The sequence below is a fragment of the Lichenostomus cassidix genome, chromosome Z (assembly GCF_008360975.1).
Source record: "Lichenostomus cassidix isolate B80296 chromosome Z, HeHo_3.0, whole genome shotgun sequence".
Classification (NCBI taxonomy): Eukaryota; Metazoa; Chordata; class Aves; order Passeriformes; family Meliphagidae; genus Lichenostomus; species Lichenostomus cassidix.
In genome coordinates this window covers 48,226,731-48,232,788 of record NC_139511.1, presented here as the reverse complement: position 1 = coordinate 48,232,788, position 6,058 = coordinate 48,226,731, and the positions used below count along the sequence as shown (strand labels likewise).

Sequence of the window (6,058 nt, the reverse complement as noted above, 5' to 3'; positions counted from 1 at the left end):
AGGCCATTCTCTTGGCTACTGCCACTGGTCACCACAGAGAAGAGATCAATGTCTGCCCCTTCCCTTCCCCTCGTGAGGAAGTTGTAGAGTGCAATGAGGTCTCCCTTCAGTCTCCTCCAGGCTGAGCAGACCAAGTGACCTCAGTTGCTCCTCATATGGCTTCACCTTTCTGAAGGCTCTTCACTATCCTCTCCCTCCCTTTGACTCTCTCCAACAGCTTTATATCTCTCTCCTATTGTGGCACCCAAAGCTGCCCCAGCACTGGAGGTGAGGCTGCCCCAGTGCAGAGCAGAGCAGGACAATCCCCTCCCTTGCCAGGCTGGCAATGCTGTGCCTGATGCCTCCCAGGACAGGGTTGGCTCTCCTGGCTGCCAGGGCACTGCTGGCTCATGGTCAACTTGCCATCAACCATACCCTTCCCCTTCTCTTGCCTTTGCTGCCTGGCATCCTGGGCCCCTCTGCTGCATATTGCCTGGGGCACAGCGGAGGTGAGAACATGTCACAGCCCTCATTAAATGCCCTTGATGCCAGGGAGCACTGGGTGGCAGCAGCACTCTGTGCACTTGTGTGTGGTGGTGTGAAAGGCCCTTGGCAAGTGCTGGTTCACCTGAGGGGGATTGGGTACTCACAAATGTGCTAATTGCTACATTTGATTACAGAGGTAATTCTGTTCCCTTGGGCTTCATTTCACTGAAGTCCCATCAGTTATGTGTGCAGAAGCAGCAAAGGTAAGCAGTTCTAGGAGCAGGGTGTCTTTCCAGTGCAGAGCAGATGTGTCAACCCAGTAGCGACTGAGGTTCTTACTGCAATTTGGGCTTCCTTGAGCATTCTCTGATGGTTCCAAGCATTGTAACTAGGAAACCCTGAGAACCAATCATTCCTGAGAACAGAGATGAGGAAAACCCATGGAATTTGGGTCAGCCAAGCCAAATTCCAACATGTTTTCTGATGCCAGGAGTACCTCAGATGGGCTCTACAAAATCACTATAACATGTCAGTCATCACTCCTGGCAATCATTGTGCCTCTCAGCCTCCTGCTGTATTTTGATGCTGCCTTTTTCTGTGCATCTTGGTGAGAAACCTGCAGGGCTGCTGTGTGATGTGACCAGCATGTGCTGTGTGATGGAGCACAGGACAGAGTATAGGACACAAGTGCAAGCTAACAGGGTATAGCACAGCTCCAGCTTTGTCTTTTAGACCAGTTTCAACAACTCTCAAGCTCCATATACTGAGGAGCAACCTTTTGTGCACAAGGTCAGCCTTTCTGCAGTCTCTTGATTGCCACACTGATACTGCTTTCCAGTTCTGAGGCCAGTCCTGGACGCCCTTCCCTGAGGAGTTACATGCTCCAGCACCTCCTGTAAATGTGTCCTGAGTCTTCTGTGCTGAGTAAGGGCTGCACCTGTGAATTGCAGTTTTCTAAAGATTAATTTGGAAGGACTCAGGCCCTCTCTGTCTCCAGAGTTGGTCCAGACTGTTCCGATGGAAGTTGTGTCAGAGGCCCCTGGTTGGGTCTGAATCAGATTTGCAGTTAATACAGTTGCATACCCCAAACCTCCCATGAGATCTTAAATTGGTTACTGCTCTTTATAGGGCTTTTAGTCAATGAAAATGCACTGAAGGCTGTACTCAATAACAGTAATACCATGTTGATACTTTGTTCTAACTATGTCCAACCATTTCATCATTAAAAAAAATCTTTTCCTTTGTCACCAGCTGATGTGTAGGCTTAATTGAATTTCGCTGCCTAAAAGGGTCCCCAAAGATGGAGATCTAAAGATAGCATGGAATGGGTTGCCAGTTACTCCTGCTGCTATGCTGAAGTTGGGAAGGGTGGTGACAGCACATAGAGTTTTTATGAGTTACTATCCATTCCCTGGTGGGTATGGTGTAGCCATGGAGGCAGCCGAGACACATGTGTTTTGCTGTCCCCCTCTGCCTACTCCCTGTTTTGCTTTCCCCTGTGACTGCCAGCAAGCTTCTTATAGCTTGATTTTTAATTTTTCTGATTGAGTTACAATTCAGTGAAATATTCATTAAAAGTCAGGTGAGCTGGAAAAGGTGATGAGATGCAATTGTAAAGAAATGTTGAATTCTTAATAGCAGTCATAGTCTGGGATAGCTGGTTACACTGAGAGCCACAAACTAATTCACTTTTTTTGTTTTATTTCCATACTTCCACTCTGTGAGAGAGGAATCAACTTCTGGTCTTTTTCCAAAGTATAGAGAACTGGTAGAAATGACACAGTGAAAGTAATTTAGCTACCTTTTGAGAAGAGTAGAGGGCAGGCTTCTTCTGCATCTTGATATTGCTTGCCTTCTGTTCTTTATAGTTAGATAGACATGCTAAGGGTTTCATCCATGTGACAACTAAAGTGAATTATATTACCCTTTTCCTCAAGTTGGCTCAAAACACTCAGCAGTAGAGTCATTTGTCCTTATTTCTCAGCTCACTATTGGGAGAGCAGATGGAGTGTGACATGTACGTGTCCTAGAATCAATGTTCCTGGGAGAATTTCTGAGATCCTCTGAAATCCAGCATTATAGTTGAATGTTGTGAGTGGAGGCAGGCCTTTTTCTCTTGTATTGGTTTCCATACAAAGACCATGAGTGCTCTTTGATCTACTGGTTTACCAGACCAATCCCTGTATTCCTAATGGATCTTGGGAAGAAAGTTCTTTTCTCTTTGAATTCTTGGGAAATTCCACTTGTATTCTAGCAAAACTGAATCCATGTTCCTCCTCTCAGAGTGTACTTACATATTAGCATAGGAAAACATTTTCTGTTGGGATTTTGTGTGACAGTGATTTATTTTAGTGCAAGTACCATGTTCAGTTCTGTGCTATTTCCTGAACTCAAGATGTGTTTCATACTTTGTGGTACCATTCTCTCTTATGAATGCTTTTGTGAGTGTTTGATTAATGTACATTTGAGGATCTCTCGTGTTAGCAGTATCATCTCAGTATAGAAAACTACCTGTAACTCTAAAAACAAGTTTCTGCTTCTTCTTCCACCACTGAAGAAGTCCGAAAGATTGTTTGGGATTTCTTCACAGGTACTCACAGATGTTCACCGTAGAAAAAAATCAGGTGGAAGACAGTGATTTGAAATAAAAACTGAACACTGGCTTTTGCTCAGAGGCCATTAAACACAAGATTTATAATTGCAAGCTCCAGTGCCATTGAGCAATGCTTTCTTCGCATTGGAGTAGTAGTTTAGAATCATGATCCATTGGATATCTGACTACAGACTGACCAGTTACATGAGGGATGTCTAAAATTTCCTGTAAAAAAATGCTTAAGTCTCAGGAAAATGAGGCTGAAGTCTCAGTTTAGTGTTGTGAGGTGGCATGCCTGAAAAATGGCTATTCTGGGGAGGGGCAGCCATTCGAGAAAGATATTTTTAGACTTCCCAATCCCTTTTCTTTGGTCTTCTTGACTTTACTTTTGTTTCTTTTTCTTCTGTAGGTAAGTACATCTGAATGTCACTAAAGTCAGTGTGGGTTGAACCTAGTGAGCGGAACCTGAACAGTTAACAGATATACAATATCCACTTGGATGCTTCCAGCAAGAAAGTAATTTTGCTGCCTGGAGTCTCCTGTTGAACTGTAGTCCTCTGTCCTACTGACTCTCCAGCTATACACAGACAGTGCATCTTTCCGCAGTTTTGGATCTCAGCTTGATCAGTGCACATTTATAAATATGTGTGTTTTCTAATGATGAAGAGTGAAAACTTGTATCTCACAAGCCAGGGCTTAAGGAAGAATGAAATGCATGCAGTCTGGAGACCTGTTCTTCCAACCTCTAAATGCCTTTTTTTGACATTGACTTAATCTTTTTTTATAGATCTTAAAAAAAAAAAACCCCAAAACCACAACATGTAGAAGCTCAGTTAAGCAAATTAATAGCAATTTAGTTATTCCACTGCAGTTAGACCTAGATGCATCAAAGTTGCTTTTGGATATCATAGTTGTCATAATTATTACAAAGAATTCTGTGGGTCTAGCACACAATATGCAGTAAATCACTGTTTCTAGCAACCACTACATTAATCACTGTTTCTAGCAACCACTACATTAATAGTAAACACATTGATTTGCTATACTGTTCCTATGGACAGGATATTCTAATATCAGTTCAGATGGGAGCACTCACATCGATAGACATTCAAAATGAATGCACTGAAAATGCAATTTACCATGAATTGCTATGTATATATTGCTGCTTACAAAATTTAAATGTATCTGTCTGGGATGAACATAAAAAAACCAACTGTGTATAATTTTTAAAAGACAAACCACTAAACGCATTTCTTACTGCTGTAATTTCTTGAAGACGGACCTACTAAATGACTGTGGATCCAACAAATTTATAGCTCCCTAACAGGATATTCAGTGTCTTTTCTGTTGTGCTTTTTGTGTCTAGAGGATGCCAGAAAATCTGTCATTTTTTGACAGCATTAACTATATTAACTATTTTATTATAAATGAGGAAACACTGTATTTATTTCATAATGTGGGCAAATAATATTCAAGACTCTCACATTGTAAAAGTACACCATCACAGTTTGCTCTGGAGTCCCCACAGTTCTGCTTTAGTCTCCTATACGCTCTAGCGCTCAGTAATGTTGCCTTTATAAAAAAATGGAAAACAAACATCAGCATTTACATCAATAAAACATTTGAATTGATCAGTTGTTTCAAAAACACTTTTCAAATTTATTCTTATTTTATAATCAAAAAGTTCTGTAAGGTGAAAACATTTCATTGTAGTCCATGGAGATCAGTTTCTGTATATATATCAAAATCAACAATGCTTCAAAGCAGGAAAGAAAATGTTACATGATAAAGAAATTAAGGCAGTCATAGGACCTTATTTCACACTGCAAATGATACAGTGTATGATGTCTATCTTCTCTTCAGGTTTAGCATACAACTGGAATAAAGTAAATTCCTGAAGTAGAGAGAAATAAAAATACCAGTCCTGGATCATCCAAATCACTTCAAAGTAACAATCACTGTGAAATATTCTTTGTACTTGTTAATGTGCAAGGAAACAATATTTTCTACACATATTAAAGGTGCAGTTATTAGATACATAGACCTTTTGTTCTGGATAAAGATACACAACCTGACAGTGCTGTCTTCTGTTGTTGTCTTCCTTGATTCCACTTACGTTCTTCCTTAAAAAGATTTGAAAATGTCACACAAAATTCACAATGTAAGGTTTTTTCCCCCACAGAAAAGAAGCTTACAGATACTTTCTAGAAGAGGTTTGACACTGAAATGTGAGATCCAGACAGACATACAGGTCGATAGGAGATACTACAAATCTCTAAGCTGAATTCAGATTTCATATTATCCTTTCATAACTGGTGAAGAAAACTTGCCAAACTCTAGAGAACTGAACTATAGCTTCCTGGTATTTGGATACTGATATTCCTGAATTTGTTTCCTTCTCATGCAGGCCAAAGACCACCAATCCCAGGAACAGACTAAATTTAGGAATGATAACTAACTACCTGACATCGCATCAGAGATCTCATTCCACTGCTTGTGCAGGTTAGAATGGTAATTTCTATTATAATTCACAGGCAGCAATCCACTTTAAATAGTACTTTTTACGAAACTGTGTAACAAAGCAGTCTTTTATTGTGCCAACTTCATTTTATACTAGAAATCTCTCACCTGCTGTATTAAATGCTACCAGAAATAACAAGGCAATAATTGTCTAATACTACCCTCAATGGTTTCACAGCCTCACCTGGGAAGCTCCAACCATGTTACTTTTACATTTTTCACAGTTTTAGGGACTGCTTTCTCTAATGTCATTAACTATGGTTAAATATCTGCAAATGGCTGTTGACTTGGAGAAAAATCTCTGTAACTAGAGCTATTTCTTAATTATTTTGAGCAGCATGTAACTTCCTCAGGTCCATTTTCCTGGGGCTTTTGATTCAAACCAGCCTTCCAACAGCGTATGGAAGGCTAAAGTCTGATTGTATTGTGCTAGACATAACACTGCAGTTATGTTTTTGGTAATAAAATTATATCTGCATT

At 40.4% G+C, this 6,058-nt stretch overlaps 1 long non-coding RNA gene across 1 annotated transcript; it reads left to right on the top strand.

Annotated features, from left to right (window-relative positions):
- The first annotated feature begins 4,067 nt into the window (after positions 1-4,067).
- Positions 4,068-6,058, top strand: LOC146424838 (uncharacterized). The gene is made up of 2 exons (XR_014846915.1): positions 4,068-5,309; positions 5,466-6,058. It is a non-coding gene; the product is annotated as an uncharacterized LOC146424838 (long non-coding RNA).